This window comes from Watersipora subatra, chromosome 10 (assembly GCF_963576615.1).
Source record: "Watersipora subatra chromosome 10, tzWatSuba1.1, whole genome shotgun sequence".
Classification (NCBI taxonomy): Eukaryota; Metazoa; Bryozoa; class Gymnolaemata; order Cheilostomatida; family Watersiporidae; genus Watersipora; species Watersipora subatra.
In genome coordinates this window covers 21,399,301-21,421,855 of record NC_088717.1, presented here as the reverse complement: position 1 = coordinate 21,421,855, position 22,555 = coordinate 21,399,301, and the positions used below count along the sequence as shown (strand labels likewise).

General features: G+C 38.5%; 1 pseudogene; it reads left to right on the top strand.

Moving 5' to 3' along the window:
• The window catches only part of LOC137406865 (monocarboxylate transporter 12-like), a 207,621-nt pseudogene that overhangs the window by 36,957 nt on the left and 148,109 nt on the right, over positions 1-22,555 (top strand).

Below are 22,555 nucleotides of genomic sequence, written 5' to 3'. Positions count from 1 at the left end.
GTAGTTTAAAGGTTAGAATGACAAATGTTTTAATACGTATTAAATACAAATCAATTTTCTGTGCAGACTTTTATTACCCGGGCAACGTCGAGTAATACAGCTAGTATATGTATATACATGTATATGTATACATATATATGTATGTATACATATTTATGTAGGCTAAATATATGTATACATGTATATATGTATACATATATTATATGTATATATGATGATATGTATATATGTATATGTAACATGTATGTATACATATACATATGTATACATACATATTCATATGTATTGCATATGTATACATACATCTTTACGCCATCCCTACTTGAACGCCACTTCCAATTTACCGCCAGCCTGAGAGAAGAGTTGAAACATAGACCGCCACGCTCCAATTGAACGCCTCCTCCATTTGAGCGCCACCTCCATTTGAGCGCCACTTTAACATTATTTGATCTCCACAAGCCCATAATATTAACTGGTCAGTAGAAAAGTGTCAACAAAATCCTATTAATAATTAATCGTTTATATCAATAACAATCAATTCTTTTGTTGTCCATTTCCAAAGCTTTTTTTTTTTTTTTTTCGTCAAAACTCCAAAAGCAACACCGTAGCAATGACCCATAAACGGTCTCAGGCTAATAGTCCTGATGCTTCGATATACATTTACATATATAATAAAAAAGGTTCAAATTTACGTTGGTAGTTGGAACATTGAAAGCAACGCCACATAAATAACTCCTAATTGTCTCAGGCTTATTGTAGTTCCATTTTTAACGTGGTCTTAATATTTCGAAAGACACACATATAAAAATCGTTTTGCAAGTTTTGGACCAAAGGCTACATTTGCTAAGCAAACTTTTATGCGCTGCATTAGAGCTAAATGCGGAGCGTGAAAGTTTTGCTTTGCTAAAAAATCGTTTGGTTGCTAATATCAACTAGCTCAGCAGTAGAGAAGAAGAGTTGAGGCCAGAAGATATTGTGGAAGTTATTGGACAACTAGAAGATGTTTGTTCCATAGAAATCACGAATCAGAACGCAGCTATCACATCAAAGATGGAAATATTTTTGTTTAAAACCTATGAATTTTTATTTTTGCCCGTAATATTTGTACTGATTATAAAATATAAAATAAAATTTTCTTTAGAATGAATAGCAAAGTTTAAGAAAAAAAGAGCTACCTTCCCGGCGGCACGCACCATAACAGAAAAATCTACTTTCATGCCCCATATATTTGTGGGAAAAGATTTTATTTTAAAAATTTTCATATTTCTGCATGTCTAAACGTGTTTACTCACTAATTGATGGAAAATTATGATCGCAAATGGTGGTCAAAGAATTGCCTATGTGTGTGACACTATGCTTGGCCCTGCCCATAAGTATGATTCATTTATGTCACTTGTTCGTGAATATATAGATAGATTATCATTATATAACTTATAAGTATGCAGATTTATAGCATGTTATTTAATAGTATCCTTGCGGCTATCGTAACTTGGCTTACAATGGATCGATGCTCATACCTCCATTTCTATTGCACATAAAAGCTTGTTTTGGCTGTAAGCTGTAGCAAACATATCAATAAGTGCATTGAGCCTTACAATGTTAAATATAGATATAAATAAAAATATGTCTTCATATTTAGAATGAAATAAAAATTGACAATGCCAGCAAATTGAAAAGAAGGACGCAGGCTATAATACCATTGCAGATCAATTGCAAGCAATAGATTTCAACTGGTAGAGGTATTTCTCAGTTTCTTGATGCACATTTATTAGGAGATCTTTGACAAGTTAGTGGTAAGTTAGCAGATTTATTGCATCCAAAAGGTTAAATATCATTCCACTAGAAAAAAACGCAGAATATAGACGACATTCGCTTCGCCTGTAATATGACTAAATTTATTTTCCAAAAATTCCGACGAGTCATTTGAACCTTTATTTGAGCGCCGCCTCCAATTGACCGCCACTGTAATAGGAGAAGGGTTGAAAAATAAAGCGCCGTGGCGGTCAATTAGAGGCTTTACGGTATATATATGTATGCAGGTATACGTACTGTATGTATTCATACTGTATATGTATGTATACGTACTTTATATGTATGTAGGCCTATATATGTGTGTATACATACATATATCTATTTATATTTTTCTCAAAATATGTTGTATTTCGTCTGTAATTCCGGCTATGGATGTAGCTATAGCGCACGCTGATTATTTTACTGATGCGGCCACGCGCTACGACGCCCTTGTTAAGAAATGTTTTTCGTAAGGTTGAAGTAGTATATCCGGGGTCGAGGCCAATTCTTTTTGCGCAGGCAAATACATTGTCTCTGTACGAAGAGTCTCCGTAGATTAAGAGTGTCTCCGTATTCCAAGTTTTGATGGATAGCTTCTAGTGGAACAGTAACCTTACTTATATATACACCCGTGCTCGCACACGCGCACTCCCATGCAAGAATTGTTATTGTTAATTCTGCTTATTCATAGTTTTTATTTTGTTTTCTCAGTTCGTATTATTTGCATCATTACCGAATAATAGCTGTGAATAATAATAATAATAATTTCAAACCGTGTTTTGACACAGTTTGAAAACTTTTACAGTGGTTTTATTTTCCTTCCTAAATTATTTTAACTACCCAAAAGGCCCCAAAACACCTTTCTCATGATATGTAGTTTGAAAGTAAGAGTGACAAATATTGTTATGTTAAATACAAATCAATTTTCTGACCAAATACTTTTATATTATCCGGTCAACGCCGGGTTGCACAGCTAGTCTATGTATATATATGTATGTACATATCTATGTATATATATGCATGTATATATATATGGTTACTTATATACATGTATATATACATATATATATATATATATATATATATATATATATATATATATATATATATATATATATAGCCACAATAGAAGCCTTAGAATCTGCCAAACAGCCACTAGTAGCACTCTCGGCGCGACTGAAGCGGTACACCGAAGAGCGGGATAACAAGAGAATGAACAAACTTTTCATCAATAATCCATCTAGAGTGTATTCCCAGTTCAAAGGTGAACTGCAGATACCAATGTCTGAGCCTCCCCGATCTAGCACTTCAAAGTTCTGGAAGGACATCTGGAAGAAAGAGACTACTCATAACACCACTGCAAATTGGCCGAAGAGGCTTAAAGAGGGCCATCAACACACTGTGGCTCAGCAAGAACTCACCAGCAGCAAAGAGGACATCAAGTGCAGAGTGCAGCGTATGAAGAACTGGGCAGCACCTGACCATTACATGATTCAAGCCTTCTGGTTAAAGAAATTGACATCACTTCACACTAGAATGGCTAAGCAGATGGAAGGCCTAATAGAACAAGGTGACCATCCAGAATGGCTGACCAAAGGACGAACTGTACTTCTGATGAAAGATCCAAAGCGGAGGACGATTCCCACAAACTATCGACCAATAACGTGCTTGCCCACCACCTGGAAACTGCTCTCAGGAATAGTTGCAGACAAACTGGAAGAGCACATGAGTCACTATATGACCAGTGCTCAAAAAGGAATTGGGCGCAACACCCAAGGAGCAAAACATCAATTACTGGTGGATCGGACGGTCTGTCAAGACAGCAAGAGAAGGCAAACCAATCTTGCCATGGCTTGGATTGACTACAAAAAGGCCTATGACTCAATTCCCCATAGTTGGATACTTGAGTGCCTCAGTATGTACAATGTTCACCCTGCTCTTGTGGCATTCATCAAGATGTCAATGACCAAATGGAAGACGGAGCTGGAGGCTAATGGCAAAAAGCTGGCGAGTGTAAAAATTAAGCGAGGCATCTATCAAGGTGACTCCTTATCACCGCTGCTCTTCTGCATATGCCTAAACCCTCTAAGTAATATGCTGGAGGAGACTCAATATGGGTACCAGTTTAAGAGTGGCACCAAGATAAACCACCTCTTCTACATGGATGACATCAAGCTGTACGCTAACAAAGAAAGGGACATTGATTCGCTAATACACCTCACTCAGGTATACAGCAAGGACATCGGAATGACCTTTGGTATTGAGAATTGTAGAAGGCTAATTCTTAAGAAAGGCCATTCTATGCTCACAGATGGCCTGAGAATATCAAATGGTAACATCAAATATATAGAAGAAGGGTACAAGTACTTGGGGACTATGCAAAGCAACATCAACCACGAAGCCGAGGTACGTCACAAAGCCATTACCGAATACAAGAAACGCCTTCGGCAGGTCTTACGAAGCCAGCTCAATGCCAAGAACCAAGTCATGGCAATAAATACCTACGCACTGCCAGTAATAAGATATCCATCATGCATAATAAAGTGGACTGAGGAAGCCATCAAAGAAACAGATATAGCAACTCGTAAACTGCTGACCATGCACGGAGCACTCCACTCAAAATCTGATACTACTAAATTGTATCTTGATAGGAAAGATGGCGGTAGAGGACTCAAAAGTGTACAGCAGACGGTAAAAGAGGAGCAAAGGATCAAAGCATATGCAGCCTCCATGGCCATTTCAGATAAGTTGCTAGCTGAATTTCAATCGGCTGCTCTTACAACGGACCTACGCCCTGACGATGATGAAATTGACTGGCACACGAAACCTCTTCATGGTGCTTACCACCAACAAATATCTAAGGTTGGCGATCTTCACCAGACATATATGTGGCTGAACAAAGAAAACCTAACGGCCAATACAGAGTCGCTAATCATGGCAGCCCAGGAGCAAGTGCTCCCAACAAGGCAACTCCAAACGAAAATCTATCATACTAGAGACGATCCTAGATGCAGATTGTGCAAAGATGAACCTGAGACCATCCAACACATCATCAGTAGATGCAAGCAGCTAGCAGGAAACGCATACACTGAGCGGCATAATCATGTCGCAGGTGTTGTGTATAGAAGTCTATGTGATGAGTATGGCCTTAATAAACCACAACACTGGTGGGAAGCTCCTGGTAAGGTCAATGAAAATGACCGCGCTAAGATCCTCTGGGACTTCTACATCCGAACTGACAAGCATGTCCTAGCAAACCAACCCGATATAGTGGTGGTAGACATGGAGAACAAGAGGGCTACTATAATATATATAGCAGTACCCAATGACTACAATATAGCCAGCAAAGAAAAAGAAAAGGTAGAGAAATATCTCCCTCTTGGAGAAGAGTTTGAAAAATGCTGGAATGTAAGAACAACTGTAATCCCGGTATTCATTGGGGCACTGGGCGCAATAACACCGGCGCATAAAATGTGGCTTGCCCGAATACCGACAACAATCAACTCAGATGAGTTGCAACAAAGTGCGCTATTGGGAACAGATAAGATCTTGAGGCGAGTGCTCCAACTCCCAGGTCTCTGGTAGGAGACCCGAGTTAGAGCAGAAATTACCACCCATACGGGGTATCCGGGGTGAGGAAACAATTTTATATATATATATATGTACAATAAAGTATAGGCTAAAAGTCAGCATAGATTTTTTGCTTAGTCAAATTTTAATAAATTTCTTACCAAATTTATATATATATGTATGTATGTATATCCATGTATATATGTATTTATTTTATATGAATATACGTGGATATGTATATCTATTTCTATTAGAGCTGTTCGATGTCGACCTGCACTATTTTTTCAATTTCAGAGTTGTTTTCTCCTGAAAACTGAATGAAACCAAATCTCCATTTGCTACTTCGGTTTGCCCATATGGGCATTATGAACCGCATCGAACCGAGATTTGTATATTTATTAATAAATAGTAAACTAATAGTTAATATTTGCAAAAATGTTTAATGGTATCATTTTCAGTTATATTAATATTAATTAGCCAATACAATTTGAAAAATGTTATCCTCTTTAAAATTTGATGAACCAACATCAAATTAATTAATTTAAAAACAATTGTTTAAATGTTAATAAAAAAATTACATTATGCTCAGGACAAATACAGTCAATGAAGATTAATTTCATAATAAGATATTACAAGTATGAGTTTCCTAACTACAAAACATCACATGAGTTAATTTGGCAAGAGTCAAGACTGTTGCTACCATTTAGATGAAAAAAAAACTCTAAACACATTTGCTGACAGATCAATGATCTCACGAAACTTTGCTTAGAAAGCTGCTGCGTGGGCATGCGCAAACACTGAATCGAATCATGATGTAAAATTTGGTTCATACGCAGTTGTCTTCTCCTTTTGAATTGATGAACCGAGAGAGAACAATTATCGAAAAACCGAATGCCCTCGAATCGTTATCTAGCACTAATTTATATATATGTATACGCGCGCGCACACACACATAAACCGAGATATTCTAGGAGATATTTCATAATATATGATGAAGGGTTGCTATTTTCACGAGTGTTCAAGTTACCGACACTCTGCAATACTCATAATTGTGTGAGGGTTAGCAATATTCACTAGTGTTTTTGGTACTGGCATTAAAAAATTACCATCATGTCGATACTGGGATGGCTACACATTTATTTTAGGTCAGTTCTTCTCATAGCCAAGGTTCTACAGTTGTGTCTGGGAAGCAGCATCCAGTCAATACTTCCTCTAGAGATGATGGTCAGCCACCTAACAAACTGCCACGGAAGACTCTTCAAGTGAGCTCTTATTTAAGAGTATGATGGGTTCCAGATGAATTATTCAAATTTTCAGTAACTTTTGAGAAGAGACAAAGTAATTTTAGTCGCAAGTTCAGCATTCTGCCAATTATTTGGAAAAAATAAATTTATAATTTATAAACTACAATAAATAATGAATAAACTCTAAAGAAATATATGATTAAAATAAAGTGGTGGGAGTCTAGCTGTTTTTATAGGAAAATAGTGAAAATTGTCTTTTAGTTGTACAAAGTACATACTTGGGTACAGTTAGGACATATTGAGGGTGGATAAGTTCATATGAGGGATGTATAATTAAATGACACCTCCCCATTTTTATAGACAGTTTAGTGTTTGTAGGCTGCCATTTTTGTCCACATTGTATATTTTACGCACAAAGGTGATTGGTTTCTGTTCTGTAACAACACAGGTGAATAGATGATTGGGGACTGTTCCGTGACAAATCTGTTAACAGATGATGGCTTATTGCTCTGTGACAAGTCTGGTTAATATTTGATTGGTTACTGTTCTGTGACAACTCTGGTTAATATATGATTGGTTACTGTTCTGCGACAACTCAGGTTAATATATGATTGGTTACTGTTCTGTAACCACCCTGGTGAATAGATGGTTGATTACTGTTCTGTGACCACTCTGGTTGAAGATGTCGTTGCGTCAATTTTGAGTTGATTTTAAAAGAAAGTATTTTTTTTTGTCTGCGAGTTGATTTGTTGTTTGTTGTGTTAGGCGATCTCATTGTCAATATATTTGAAGATTAGAATCAAAAAAATTCGATCCCGGTAAAATTGCTCAGGCCAAAAAACATGCCCAGACTTGCCCAAAATGATGTAACGCGTTATACAACCTGTCTCTATCTCTCGTAATCACATCGGCTATTGCAATAAAAGTCTAGTCCTACGCGGCTCTATTGGCATATATTTTATGTTGTACTTGCTCGTGTTGGCTAGAATAAAATTTAAAATGTAGCTACAAATACATTATTACCAATGTATTGAATGCCTCAAACAAGGAAAATTAAAAACTTGTCATATTAGCTTCTTGTAAATGCTGTGTAAACATCTTAGTACTGACTACCAATTCTACCGGTATACGGTAATTTTGTCAAGCAAACTATGTAGAATAAGGTCTTTGTATCGGCACAGTTCTGTCGCTACTTACACTAATGATATACAGCCCCTAAAAGCTGTGCCCACATTATGCCGATCTCTCATTCTCCAGGTGGGGCTGTATATCATTGCCCACACCGAAAACTAGTTTCTTACTACCTTAAGTAAAATAAGCAAGCTACGTCTTTGAAAAGAATATGTGGCGAAACAAACTACATCCCTAACAGTCATGTACATTGTATAGTCGACTGTCAACATTATCGAGTCATAATTGGTATCATGTTGTAGAAAAAAATTTAATGGTCACATTTGATTAGTCTATTCAAGTACTAAACAAATGGTCGAGCTATGCAAAAGTGCCTGTCCATCCAGCTCTGATTTCATTTCACAAATCCATCTATCAGAAAAGATTTCAGCATAAATGTCATCGGGGTATGATGTATTCAATGTTTTGCAAATCATGTTTTGCATTATCTTCAACACTATTATTTTATTATATAATTTTTACAAGCAAAAAAGTTTTCACCTTGGCATAAATATTTTATTTAAAATATCTATCCATAGTCCAAGTCGTGGCCACTCACATAGTTTCAGCTCATACAATAAGACAAATTCATCTACTGCAGCAAACTCCAATAAAACATGGTTTATGCAGCACACATTCAAGTCTGCCTTTCCCTTTTATGGCAGTTTCCACACTGACAAAGCTGCTTCGGCTGGTGGGACCACATAAACATCCAGTAATCAATAAAACAAATGCAATAAATATATGTCATTCATAGATATGTGATTCTAACGTGTATCTACTGAGAGCTTTAAAATTTGGAGTTACATAGATTGCGAGTGTAATTTTAAAAATGAATAAATGTTCAACTAAAGCATATGTACGCCAAGCCAACGATTCGAAGCTTTGGTGCTGGAAGTTAAGGATTTGATTAACCGATTTTCTTCACTTTCTACAAGTGAGAAGTGAACATCTAAAGTCAAATCATAAATCTAATTTACTAGATAAAACTGCCAAAGAAAATTTGAAGCAAATTTAGCTAGTTGAAATGATAGAAAATTATAAAACAATGATTGGTAATAGCAAAAAGTTGTAATTTTATTAATTAGTACATGTATTAATGAGTACTAAAATACTTCCTTTAGTATATTCATCAATCTAAGCCATTGTACTGCTAGATGCTATGGATTAAAAAGAAGCCGTCAAGAACTCACTCTACATATGTATCCCGGACGCGCAGGAAATTACATTATAACTTAAAACAGGGAAATATAATCTGAATGTAAACTCGACAGTATATCTATAGGAGGCTCAAAGTAAAAGATAAATTTACTTCCATTCTCCTATCTTTCTCCGTAGCACTTTAACCACCTGATGCCCAGAAAACTCGAAGTCACTTTCGCAGTAACTTTACAGCAATTTTTAAAATTATGTTGTTCTTCAAAAAAACGTGTCGATCGAGTAATTCATTTAAGTAACGATGTTAATTAATTTAGTAAATATCGATGTCGATGCGATATAATAATAGAGTAAAATCCCTAAATTTGAGATCACAGACGACGCCTTTTACGAGTGATAAAATGTATTATGACCTAATTAAAAATTTCGTGCTGTTGATTGGCTAATGAAACAACCTTATATTTATCGCTCGTGGACTCTTTTCAGATTTATCACTAGTTACGTCACGAATGAAGCACCCGCTGGAATGTGAGCCTTTTAAAATATGGCCTCATTCAAACGCATATATCTCTGGACAGGATTGGTCATTGAACTTTAAACCCCTGGAATGGCAATCACGTGACTGACATTGATAGTTATACGAAATGCATGTGCCATACTAAAAAGCTAACCGTATACTAGTTCCGTTTGTAAACAAACAGTGAAAAATGAGAGAAACATACATGTTGAATAGTTATTTTCCAGCTGGGTGTTAACAAAAACTCGTCCTACACAAGGTTTAGAGTGCCCTGATAGAAAAAAACCTATTTATAACATATGGAGTGGGATATAATAAATGATAAGTAGATGTAAAATAGATTTTCGTGGACCATGTTATGTTAATCATACAAACTGTTGTACTACAGATGCATAAACCCAGCAAATGATATGTTCAGGCAAATAACAACTGTTCCATTATATTAAAAATTATATTTCATATGCATAAACCATTATGGAGAAACTTAGCACATGAAGTATTTTGATAAAAACAACACATATGCTGCCAAAACAGAAACTGTTTTCAAGATTTAAGTGATAATAGCTTATGAATGTATATGTATAATACAGTGTCTGTAAAATTTGCAATAAACTACTGCAACAACTAAACGGAAATTAAAAACAGTTGTAATAGAGGATAATCAAAATAATGCAAACAAGGAAATGCAAGCATTAGTGTAATCAGGTGATTAAACTTATACATACACGTTACAGAAAATGTGTAAAAGGAGATTTGTTTACCACTGAACATTGAGCCAAGGTGCATCGGAGTTTCTTAGAACTAAATCAGATTAGAAATGACAGCACAACAACAGCTGCAGATGAATATTACAGTGATTACATTGTTACTGGCCTTTAAAATGTACTACTTTAGTATTTTATGCCACAAAGGTGCACCATGCAGTTTAAATGTAGGATTTTAGCATAATGATGCTGTCGGAGATCATAAAACGACTGAAAAAGGTTTTTCATCCAAGACGCAGTGGTTGGATATGCCATCTTCCGTGTCTGTGAGGTGTTACTCAAGGCATAGCACATCGCTAGATCTTACACTACTGATTACATACACCACACAATGGAGTGGATCTGGCTTTGTATTAATACGAAAATATCGGTCTGCAACTAGCAGGATCCTGATGACACCGTCTGATGGACGTACCAATCCTCCATTGTTTTGTAGCTCAAGTAAAGTATAGAGATGTCGGTACTGGATACTTGACTTAGTGGTAACCTGCGACTGATGGCCAATGTCACGACAGCACTTTAGTTAGCATTGGGCACTATAGTGCCCAATGTAGCCAGCTATATAGACTATACTGTTACCTATAACATAAAATTGGCATCTGAAATCATTGTGAGCTCAGCAAACTGATCAACTTCTGGAGTAGCCTGTGTGATGAGAATCTTGTTTTGAGCAGTAACATTACCTGTCTTACCAGCATCTGATTTTGCACCACATTAGCTGATAAGTTTGTGAAAGGTAGCCTTAAACTGAGTAACAGTAGGATTATTGTTCCAACCACCTTAATAAAAGCGTCAATTATAACAATTACATAAAATCAACAAAAATGAATGTCTTATTCAAATGGTTTTATAATGCACTATCATATGGTTTTACATTACATGCACTATCATATGGTTTTGTATTACATGCATTATCATATGGTTTTAAATTACATGCATTATCACATGGTTATACGTTACATGCACTATCATATGGTTTTACATTACATGCACTATCATATGGTTATACATTACATGCACTATCATATGGCTTTATATTATATGCACTATCATATGGTTATACATTACATGCACTATCATATGGTTATACATTACATGCACTATCATATGGTTATGCATTACACACATTATCATATGCTTTTTATTAAACTTTTGTAATTTATACAGAAACATCATATGCAACATATGATGACAAACATAACATACATAACAAACATTCAATTTCGTATTGTGCCTCATTTCATATCTCCTTTAGTATTTTTAATGTCTCATGTGATGCGAATAAAAATTTAGAATCATCCGCTCTTTGCCAGTTGTGATGGTCTCAAATCTATGATGCTGCAGAGTATGCAAATTTTAACTCTAATTTTAACTAATTTGTAACTCTAATCTTTCACCTTCATTTAGCATTGACAGTTATTCTGACCATATTGTCTAAAAATGGCAGAAGTTGGTGATTGAATATGTAATCACTTGCTGACAAATGTAACTAAAATGTGAATTATGAAATGTTATAAAGCACTATTTTAAATCATCGTAGTGGTTAGCTATGTGTAATGAGTATACATTAGGCATTTGCGGTATATTCCACAAACAATAATGTAAATATAACTAAACTTTGGTTTTAGCAACAAAAGCTTATGAACATTTACAATTGTGAAATGTTTATGAAATGAACATGTCGTAAGTATATCATATGTTTGCAGGCAGATGATGATCCTTTCTATTTTTATGATGATGATGATGATGATAAGGATGATGATGATGGTCAAGGTGTGTTACAAGTAGAGTTGCACCGATTTTGGTATCGGTGCCGATATAGGTATTAAGTATTTGAATCGGTATCGGCCAATCTTTTCCTAAAAAGTCTGAAACGTCAGATACTTTTTACAGATCAAATATTTAGCAGAAAGCAATATTTTAACTTGCTACACTAATGAAAATCACCAGTTGCATGTTCCTTACTCTTACCTAATGAATTTTGATGTTTCATGTTTTGGGCATCCTTGTTCAACAAAGTCCACCGTTTTATTGTTTTAAGTTGCGACTACGTTAGATTTTGGTGAAACTTGATCAGCTGGTAATTCAGAACAATCTTATATCAGAAAGTTGACAAGCAAATGGCTGAATTTCAAACAGTTCCATAACCGACTGATCATCTCTTGCCAAAAACCCATCAAAAAGAACTTCATCAGCCAATGCATGTACTTTCATTTCATAATGAACCACCATTAGTTTCAGTTCTAAGAAGATTAAATAGTGATAACTTATTAGTGTTGAAGCTTGCCTACCAGGCATCATAAAGATTATCAGATTTTTTTTATTACTGACAATTACTACTAATACAATATTTCAAACATTGCTGAATATAGTTATAAGTTGTGATATAACAATTATTGTACTAACAGTTGATTAGAGAGTGGTTCAAATTTCATAAGCTTTCGTACTTGAGACAACCAAGTAAGAAGCATTGCGATCATGTTGATATTTTTTATGATAAGTAGTAAATCTGTAAATTAAAGATTTGCATTTCATTCATAGCAAGGCTTTATCAATGGACTAGAGATTACATGTGAATGCTACAGGAAGCTTATTGATTTTTGTGGTTGATTGATCATTCCTCCACTGCGATAGAAACCAAGATCTATCTTCTGCTGATGATTGCCATCAAATACAACTATTGTAGCATATGACTTGAAGTTTTAGTCCTTATTCAACTCCCTAGCCCGAGTGATTTTAGGATTTGACTTTAAAAGAATCTCAAAGCATTGCAGTTTCATAAGTCAAAGTGAACATGAAATTCAGAATAAAGCTCAGTCGTTTCTATCACAGCTGTCATATATCCCCTTTATGACAAAGACTACATCTCTATTATTACTACTATCACCTCTGCATCATCCATCTCCTCCATCACCAAGTCTACATCTCTATTACCACTACTACCTCTGCATCATCCATCTCCTCCATCACCAAGTCTACTTCTCTATTACCACTACTACCTCTGCATCATCCATCTCCTCCATCACCAAGTTTACATCTCTATTACCACTACTACCTCTGCATCATCCATCTCTTCCATCACCAAGTCTAGATCTCTATTACCATACTACCTCTACATCATTCATCTCCTCCATCACCAAGTTTACATCTCTATTACTACTACTACCTCTACATCATCCATCTCCTCCATCACCAAGTCTACATCTCTATTACCACTACTTCATCTGTATCAACCATCTCTTCCATCACCAAGTTTACATCTCTGTTACCACTACTACCTCTGCATCATCCATCTCATCCATCAACAAGTCTAGATATCTATTACCACTACCACCTCTGCATCATCCATCTCCTCCATCACCAAGACTACATCTCTATTACAACTATCACCTCTACATCATCCATATTCTCCATCACCAAGTCAACATCTCTATTACCACTGCTACCTCTGCATCATCCATCTCTTCCATCACCAAGTTTACATCTCTATTACTACTACTACCTCTACATCATCCATCTCCTCCATCACCAAGTCTACATCTCTATTACCACTACTCCCTCTGCATCATCTGTCTTTTCAATCACCAAGTCTGCATCTCTATTACCACCACTACCTCTGCATCATCCATCTCCTTCATCACTAAGTCTACATCTATATTACCACTGCTACCTCTGCATCATCCACCTCTTCCATCACCAAGTCTACATCTCTGTTACCACTACTACCTCTACATCATCCATCTCCTCCATCACCAGGTCTACATCTCTATTACCACTACTACTTCTGCATCATCTATCTGCTTCATCACTAAGTCAACATCTCTATTACCACTACTACCTCTGCATCATCCATCTCTTCCATCACCAAGACTACATCTCTATCCCAACTATCACCTCTACATCATCCATATTCTCCATCACCAAGTCAACATCTCTATTACCACTACTACCTCTGCATCATCCATCTTCTCTATCACAAAGTCTACATCTCTATTACCACTGCTACCTCTGCATCATCCATCTCCTCCATCACCAGTCTACATCTTTATTACCACTACTTCCTCTACATCATCCATATTCTCCATCACCAAGTCAACATCTCTATTACCACTACTACCTCTGCATCATCCATCTTCTCTATCACAAAGTCTACATCTCTATTACCACTACTACCTCTGCATCATCCATCTCCTCCATCACCGAGTCTACATCTCTATTATCACTACTACCTCTGCATCATCCATCTCCTCCATCACCAAGTCTATATCTCTATTACCACTACTACCTGTACATCATCCGTCTCGTCCATCACCAAGTCTACATCTATATTACCACTACTGCCTCTACATCATCCATCTCCTCCATCACCAAGTCTACATCTCTATTATCACTACTACCTCTGCATCATCCATCTTCTCTATCACAAAGTCTACATCTCTGTTACCACTACTACCTCTGCATCATCCATCTTCTCTATCACAAATTCTACATCTCTATTACCACTACTTCCTCTGCATCATCCATCTCCTCCATCACAAAGTCTACATCTCTATTACAACTATCACCTCTACATCATCCATCGCTCGGCCCGGTTGCGTCCTGATTGTTGAATCATTCCATTATCTTTTAGCTGTTCAATACCTTCCACAGTGTCTGCTGACCTGAACTCTTCTGCACTGCTGAACTTGTCGATATTAGCGCTCAAACACTTTTTTAGCAGGCAGAACTTTTACGAGTTTCTATCTTAAAAACTTGCGAAAATAATGATTAACTGTTAGTCGGATGTTGCAGTTCGTACTTGGCACAAGTCGTTCAATGCATCGTAGTTGTTGCAACCTTTTTTGTATACGTCAAAGTATCAAGACCGTGTTAAGCTAATAATTATTAGCCTGATACATATACTAATTGTTTCCGATGCAGTTACTAATTATTTCCATGGTGTTGCAATCAAAGTTTTTAACGTTAAAACTTAAAGACTTGGAGTTGGAAAACAGACTTGGATTGGAACAGACAAAACAAACGAAATAATTTATTAATATATTTGAGCCATTATTAGCACGTTGTTGTGGTCACTTTTTACTGATCACTTGCTGTTATGGGTTCGTAAAGGTTAAGAATGTCAAATAGTGGCGGTCAAAAAGAAGTGGCCTTTAAATAGAAGGGGCTTTTAAATTGAAGTGGCATTCAATTAACTGATGGTGCTCTATTTTTCAACAATTCTCCCATAGTGGCGCTTAATTAGAGGTGGCATTCAATTAAAGGTGGCATTCCAATACAGGTATTACAACAACAACGTAATTCTCACTGGATTCAAGCATCATTTAGTGTGAACTGGGTTTGAGAAGAATTAGATCAGGCTTCCATTACTGGCCACAATTGGTTTGCGGTAATATGGCATTATCTTTCTTCATCTTGACGAAAAGACTACCCTGTGAGAAGCTCCTAGATAATCTGCTCTCTACATTGTTGTGCTTTCTCACTGGTTTTATTAACTAGTTGTGTAATTATGGGAGTCAGTTAGATGCTTGTTATGTCGACTGCATCATATAAAAAAATACAATTTCATGAAATTGTATTTTTTTATAATTTGTATAATTGATTTTATCCCTTTTTCCCTTCAAAGCCGAGTATTTTCACTATTGAAATAGTTGACAATAAAAAGTGAAATGATTAAAATATTTAATATTTACATGCTCTTTCTTGAGTAACCAGCTGTTGAAATCTTATTGTAATCCGTAAAGAGATGATGTAACGATTATAGAAACTAAAGGTTACATGTGTATATAATGTCTTTTATTAAATAGATTTGATGTCTCTGTGAATAGTGATATTCTGCACAGGCATCTGGTATCGGCACACTGGAGAGGATATTCCTCCTGAGAATTCAAAGCAGCTCCCACACAGACTTACTAATGAAGACATCTTAAAGGAGCTGGGAGAGAATTATATAACCCATATAATTGTGAGGGAAATGCCTATTCCTGACCTTAGTCAAGTTGCTCCAAAGCTGACTCACCTCACCCTGTGCCGTCTTCCAAAAGAATCATTTCCCCTCAGGTATTTACATGTATTCACAGTTATTATACAACTTATTAATTTACCTGATGCTTGTCTAGTGGGCTGGCTACAAAATAAATTAATAACACTTTTAACCATAACTCTGTCTCATTATTAACCAGTTTATAAATATGTTAACACTCTCATCTTCAGTTCAACAATTCCTGTTTGTCTCCAGTTTTCTTGGAATTTATTATTAACTCAAATATGCCATTTTCCAAAAACATGTAGGTCTAGAATCAAGTTAATTTGTACCATTTGCCATTGTTCTAATAGTATGGATTCTTATATTCACCATATTCTTGTCAAATATGGTGTACACTCAAAGTTTTCATGAAAAATTCTTGACTGTAGCCATTGAGAGGATATATGGCAATATATAATAGGAATATATTACCAATTATTACAATATTGTTTAGACTATCGTAAACAGCTGTAATGGAATTAATTAATCAGAGATTTTTGTCTTGTCCACAACAAATGTGTTAGACTTTTAGTTCAAATACTTTGTAAAAGTTCATTTCATAGTTTAGTCAAATTTATTATAAACTATTTTCATTCCTTAAGTTGACCACATTGTTTTCACCATTATTTACTTTTTGCACATTCTGTTGTGAAATGAGTGCGTTAACTTCATTGTATTTATAAAACTGCTAGACTGGCCAACATCACAATTGAAGGAAATGAATCATATGACTGTTGGTCACATGATGCATAGTTTATGATTAATTTAACTGGATGGAGAGAGTATACAGTTCTAATAGTCAGTTTTCTATGGAATCTACTCGTAATGGATTGTCGTATGTTTATGTAACATACACATATATGTTGTACATTAGTGCACACTGTCATGCAACTTTATAGTGTGAGCTTTTCAAAATGTTGATGTAGTGTGTACATTAACGTTTATGTAATGTTCATCTATTTAGTATGATTTCAAATTGTCTTTACAGACTCCTTCAGAGTACTCCTGACAAAAAATATATTATACATTTGTATACTTCCTACACACATACTTCATATGTATACTCCCTACATATACCTCATATGTATACTCCCTACACACATACCTCATATGTGTACTTCTTACACATATACTTCATATGTATATCTCCTACACTTATACCTCATATGTATACTCCCTGCACATATACTTCATATGTATACTCCTCCACCTAGGAAGTATAGATAGTATTGCAACATCGGACTGCACTGACGTCTTCGATTTGGCACACATTTAATAACATATTGGGTTACTTAGGATATCACTGTCTGTGATTGATTTTCTGTCAACACAGTAATAATCATAGATGTAGTAATAATAAAGTGAAGCATTGGTGTATTTTGACTCGAGTCATTTTGCTTATTGAAAATAGAGACGATTCAATGCTTACACTTAAGATGTGCCAAATCACCTCGATTTGACAGTTGGTGAAGGATACCAGAGATTTGATTCAATTCATTTTATTTGCGTGATGAGCTATGAATATGTGGTTGCATCAAATTCTTGGTTGATTTAATAAAGATTCTCGATGTTTTTCTATCATTGGAGAAGTTGTTTGTTGATTTAGGTGATCTCATTGTCACAATATTTGAAGATTAAAATCGAAAAAAAATTGATTGCGGTAAAACGCTCAGAAAAGAAATATGTGCCCAGACTTGCCCAAAATACTGTAGGCCCATATAGTGAGACAGCCTGTCTCCATCTCGTATTTACATGAGCTGTTGCGATGAAAGTCTAGTCCTACGCAGCTCTATTGGCATATATTATTTTTGTGTTTGCTCATGATTGCTGAAATAAAATGTTAAATATAGCTACATATACATCATTATACGTGTAAACGTCTCAAACACCTCAAATAAGGATAAGTAAAACTTTGCCATATTGTTAAGTCATTTCATTGCGACCTTTGTATCAGCAAAGTTCTCAGCTGTTACCCTCACTGGAAACTAGTTACGAGATAAAATAAACAAGCTGATTCTCTGATAAGAGTATGTTTAAATTTGTGGCGGAACCAGCTGCATCCCTTAAAAGTAAATGTATGTCAACCTTGTCTAGTCTTTATTAGTATCAAATTGTTGAAAAAAATTTACCTGTTACATTTGATTAGTTGATTCAAATACAAAAGCAAATGGGTTTTTGAGTTAACTAAAGTAGTGAATGAGAAACACTGTCAGTTTCTTTGAAATCAATCAACCTACGGATTCTGGCAAAAGATTAATAAAACCATTATTGCACCTGTTTGGTGGTTTGTGGTGTGGACTCCCCTGTATTCAGTTAGCAGAGAGGAGCATAAAATCTTTTGAGTAGCTCTTAATATTTGTTCTGTTGGAATTGAATCAAGCTATGCAAAAGTACTTGTCGATACAGCTCTGATTACACTTCGTAAATCCATTTATCAGACAAAATTTTCGCACAGATGGCAACGGGGCTATGATACATTCAATATGCTCTGCAAGTCATGTTTTGCATTAATTTCAATATTATTTTTTTGTTATAAAATTTTTACAGGCCAAAATATTTTCGTCTCAGCAAAAGGTGTTTATTAAAAAACATGTATCCAAGTCGTAGCAACTCACATAGTTTCTGCTCATATAATAAGACAAATTACTCTACTGTAGTAAAGCCTGGTTTCCAAATTAATTGCGAGGCCTCGGCGGTAATCTTGTGCAGCAAAATGCTTGCTACCCGAGGCACTGTGGCTTCTGTTCACATAAAGCTGCATCGCTTATAACCGCATAAAAAATGTTCGCTCGCCATGCTGTTTCGATAATGGTGACCTTCAAATGTACAGTGCGATTCGGGAAGGTCTTGCCTGCAGCTCTTGGCAAAATTTGAACAGCGCTAAACTCTTGCGTTGACTGCCGGCAACTACCGGTAGTACTCGGCGGTACCCAGCATGTAAGTTCACATTTCACCACTGATAGCCCGTGGTGCCGTTGCCGGTGCTTTGCGGTGTATATGGCAACCAGGCTCTAACTAAAAAACAACATATTGTTGTGGAATGTGATCCACAGAGAGCTGAGCTTAGGGCTGAGCTAAACCAAGATGGGCTGTGCTCAGTCACGCAGAATGATGACGTGCTGAGTCAAGACCAAGCCGAGCCGTGCCCAGCCAGGTAGAACGGAGGCGGAGCTTACTAGCTATATAAGCTCAAACATTTATGTAGAAGAGCAGAGCTGTTCTGGGCCTGTTCATTGCCTGTTACTTGATCATTCTTGTACAACTTATGAACTAAGCAGAAATATATGGATAAACTCATGCACCGAGTGTTGTACTAGTGGAGGAAAAGTGAAGGTCGCACAAAACTTTTACACTGGTGGCAGCAGTGGGATCGCTGACGATCCCAATAACTCCACCACAGAACTCGCATCAAGATCACTGGACACTGGGAGGTGTACTGGACTCTTGATGAACTTGGCTGCCAGAAAACCGGCGACACTGCTCCTACTGGAAGAACCTCCTGACAACAGGAAGAAACCCAGAGAGAGCTGTGGAAAGCCCTGTGGTATTGGACCTAGTAGATGCACTGCTTCGGAAGCAGAAACCTACTGAAGGCTCCGACGGGGCTTACCTGAGGCAGCGTGCTCCTACTGGAGGAACTTCCTATGAGAAGAAACCCAGAGAGAGAGAGAGAGCTGCTGAAAGCCCTGCAGTATCGTACCCAGTGGATGTAGTGCTTCGGGAGCGAAAACCTACTAAAAGCTCCGATAAGATTTGCCTTAGGAGGCAGCGAGCTCCTACCGGGAGAACTTCCTGCAGGAAGAAATCCGAAAAAGAGCCGACAGCCACGGACACAGTAGAGGCACTGCTCTAAAAAAAGAGCAGAAACCTACTGAAAGTCAGACATGGCCAATAGGAGAGCAATAAGTGCTGACTTGAGACCTGACTGACTAGTCAAGGCACTAGAACGGGTACTACTGATGCCAAGGGCTCAGGAACTGTCACCACGTTTTAGGATTCCAGTACACTGGAAAGGGAGATGTGGAGTACTTCATCACTCGCTTCACGAAGGCAGCCAACGCCAACCAGTGGACGGAAGGAGCAACCCTATTGCACCTCTGGGAAGCACTGGGCGAACAGGCTGAGGACTGCGGACGAGCCGAGGACCAGAAGGCCATTTTCAATGCCCTCTGGGCAAGGTTCCGGCTGTCCACCAGGCAGGCGCTAAGCCAGCTCAAGGCTCTTAGGCGAGAGGAAAAGACGACACTTCAGGAGCATGCTATAGAGGTCGAGTGGTTGGTTCGCATTGCGTACGGGACTTGCTGAATCGACACCGACATATTATGGCTATGGAGACCTTCTGCAGCTCACTAAAGGACACTGCTTTGCAGCGACATCTGTTGGCTGTACATACGCCCATGCTAGCTGACGCTGTACAGGCCGGGAATGACTACCTCCAGATCCAAGGAGGCGGGCGTAAATCTACCGGATCTTCGGTACGAACCTTGGAGGGAGGAACCTTCGACCAGGTGAACTTGGCCGAAACCGATGTTATAGGACGACTAGCCCGGCTGGTCTAAACTCTCATGGACAAGGTGGAACGGCTCTAGGAGCAGGTTCGCACTCCAACCGAAAGGAGGAGTCCCCCAGCTTCCCTTTGTTGGGAATTTGGGAAACCGGGGCACATACAAAAGAATTGCCCCCGCTACACCAAACCGGTTTCGGGAAACGAAACACAGCCCAGCAGTAGCTCAGACTACTGGCTGTGCCAAGGCGAAACAACTCCGGAAACACAATAGGATTACATGGGATTCAGTGACAGACAACGGTTGGTCTCGACCAGCAAATAATAGGCCGAGGAAAGTTTCTGCACAGGAAGGCCTGTGGAGACACGAAACTACTACCAGTCTTTGAGTGAGGTCAATCTGGACATTCACACTGTCCCGGATATCGCCTACGCCCCTTCATGCGAACCGCAGGGACATACCCTGAAACGAAGGAGGGTGACCCCCAAATCCCCTCCACCCTAGGCAGCGAGAACCACCCCCACTTGACCGGATTGTTGGAAGCCTGCCTTAAAGGTTGCAGGGCCGACCCCTTCTCCGCCTTGGAGATGGAAATCACAGGAGCCGGGGGTCTACCCCGGACGTAGGACGGCCAGAGAGATCGACCCCGATCCACCGCAGAAAGGAAGGCTTTCAGTCCTCCCGGAATATGTCTTGGAAGACACCTTTAAGGCGCAAGCCCTCAGCCAACCTCACTCCACCAGCTATTTCCTCCCGGAAGAGTGGAGGGGTGACTTATCCAGTTTCTTTTAGACACGAGATGCACCACAAACCTGATCAATAAGCAGGTCTTTGACCGATTGCCAGGAGCCGTACGGGACCAACTCTAGGAGAGTGACAGTCATGGACGATTGGCTGACAGAACACGGCTCTCCTTTTACTGGATAATTCGTCTGGCCATCCGCCTGAGGGATGTAAAGACAGAGGAAGTTTTAGTGGTTAGCTGTCTGAGCGGGGAAGCCATTCTCGGAATGCCCTTCTTCATGGCCCATTGGTGCTCTCTCGAATTTGAGCAGCCGGTGATCCGAGTGGATGGCAGACGGCTAGTCTTCAGGGATCGACATGAGCGGCTGCTACAGAGCAAGGTACAGGTGATAAGGGGGTAGTAGTTCCCGCCCGGACAGAGATGGCAATACACTGTCGCATGACCTCGCAGAATTACTGCTCCATGGGACTGATCAAAGGATTTCCTGACGGACCTCCAATAGCAAGTAGCTTGAATCAGCCAGAACCCAGAGGGACAGGTCATCACCCGGTGCATGAATGCTACGAAGCGGTCATTGACTTTCCGGTCTGGAGCCACTATCGGCATTTACACGGGAGTGGAGACCCCGCAGATTGACGAGGACGATCCCTTACTGTGTGACGTCGGTCCGACTTCAATCAATGGAGTGCCGGCTCACCTTGAGGAACTGTTTCAGGCGGCCCAGCCAAACTATGAGGGGACGGGTCAAACGGCGAGGTTGGCCTCCTTGCTGAGTCGATATGCCACCCTGTTCAGTACAGGTGACAACGATGTAGGAAAGACCACCGATGTGGAACATTCCATTCCACTTAAGGAGGGCACCCGGCCAATCCGGCAACCCCTCCACAGACTCGGACTGAAGAAGGCCGAGGCCGAGAGGCAGGTCCAGGATCTGCTCAATCGGGGGCTGATCAAGCCAGCCGGAGGAGCTTGGAGTTCCCCCGTGGTGTAGGTTCGAAAGGAGGACGGGAAGTGACGCTTCTGCATCGACTACCGGCATCTAAACGCCGTCACCGTGCAAGACGCCTAC